This window comes from Canis aureus, chromosome 24 (assembly GCF_053574225.1).
Source record: "Canis aureus isolate CA01 chromosome 24, VMU_Caureus_v.1.0, whole genome shotgun sequence".
NCBI classification, from domain to species: domain Eukaryota; kingdom Metazoa; phylum Chordata; class Mammalia; order Carnivora; family Canidae; genus Canis; species Canis aureus.
Window position 1 is genome coordinate 10,275,141 of NC_135634.1, and position 1,529 is coordinate 10,276,669.

Here is a 1,529-nt window from a genome sequence, read left to right on the forward strand (position 1 = left end):
TGCACCAAGCAATGTACCGGGAACGGAAGATACCAAAATAAACAAAACAGACAAGGTCTGTGCCCTCACAGAGCTCATGTTGCAGCGATGGTGGAAGTTCAGAACAGGGTGGAGAGAGAGGGTAGGATGGTGAGGATGGCTGGATTTTTAAATGTCTGTTGAAGGCAAAACCGACAGAGTTTGCTCAGAACTGGATGTGCAGAGAAAAGAGTCAGATTTTACCCCAACGCTTTGTCCATTCAATTAGTACAGAGTTGCCATGTATTGAGATGAAGACCCCTGGAGGAGAAAGTGGTTTGGAGTATGGAGTAATCAGGGGTTCTGTTTGGATATATTGAGTAGACATGAGGGCAACTGAATATTTTAGTCTGGAGATTGGAAAAAAAAAAGGCATGAAGGTAAAAAAAATTAGAGACAAAATCTTAGAAATTGGCAAATGTAAAGAATATTCAGGGATTCGGTTTAAATGTAAGAACACATCCAAGAGATCCTCACACCAAGCCTGAGCTCTCCACCAGGGGGAAGCCAGGGAGGAACTGGCAACAGAGAATGAGTTAGGAAGATAGCAGGCATGCGGAATCTTGTTGGAAGCCAAATGAAGAAAATGTTCCAGGCAAAGAGAGTGGTCAAACCATGCTAGGTAAGTGCTCCCATGTAAGGAAGAAAAGGCTAAATACCACTCATCCCCACTTCTAACACTCTAAATTGTTCTAGTGAGGCCGGCACGAAACTTGGTCCACCCATCGCTGCCTTAGCTGTGCAGTCTCTCCAGGATAATTACTGAGCATGTATCCTGACTGATAAATTAACCTGGAAGTTGTATAAGATACAAAAATGATCAATGCATAGTTTCTGTTCTCCTGAAGCTTTCTCCTACTAGGGAAAATACAACACATCCACAAAAGCTTCTGTCACATTGAAAGAAGGAATTAATCCCTCGGTATTTGTTGGGTATCTACTAAACTCATAGCACTCTCCTAGTGGTTAAAAATATACAAGAGAAATGTAAGACAAAGGCTTTTGTCTCATGGAATTTACAGTATAGTTGAGGAGATAGGGATAAATATAAATGAAATATTTTGAGAAGAAATCAAGGTAAACCATTATAGTGTAAAGTGGGAATGCCCTGGGTATTTGAAGGAGGAAACCATTCATATTATAAGGCTCTCAATTGTTTCTCGGCCTTTTGGCTAAGATCAAGTGTAGTATCTGTTCATATTATAAGGCTCTCTTCCTGAGCTCCAGCCTGAAATGCTTCCCTTTTGCCGTAGTTCACATATGTGTGGGAGATTGGGGCGGGGGGGGGGGGGGGACAGAAGTTAGGGATCAGGCAAGATGTGAATAAATCAGCATCTGACCATAACCACCTCTGAGAAAGTGGCCGCAAAGCACACTGGCCACCTGCTGCCAGTCGGAGGAGACTTCTCCTAGATGTTCAGCCTCATGATTAAGCATCTGCTAGGCTGGTGGTGGAAGTAGAATTAGGGCCAACATGGAGCTGAGATATCTTGATGTCTCTTCCCATTCAT

At 43.0% G+C, this 1,529-nt stretch overlaps 1 pseudogene; it reads left to right on the forward strand.

Moving 5' to 3' along the window:
- Positions 1-1,170: 1,170 nt before the first annotated feature.
- LOC144296634 (U2 spliceosomal RNA) lies at positions 1,171-1,263 on the forward strand (annotated as a pseudogene).
- Positions 1,264-1,529: the final 266 nt, after the last annotated feature.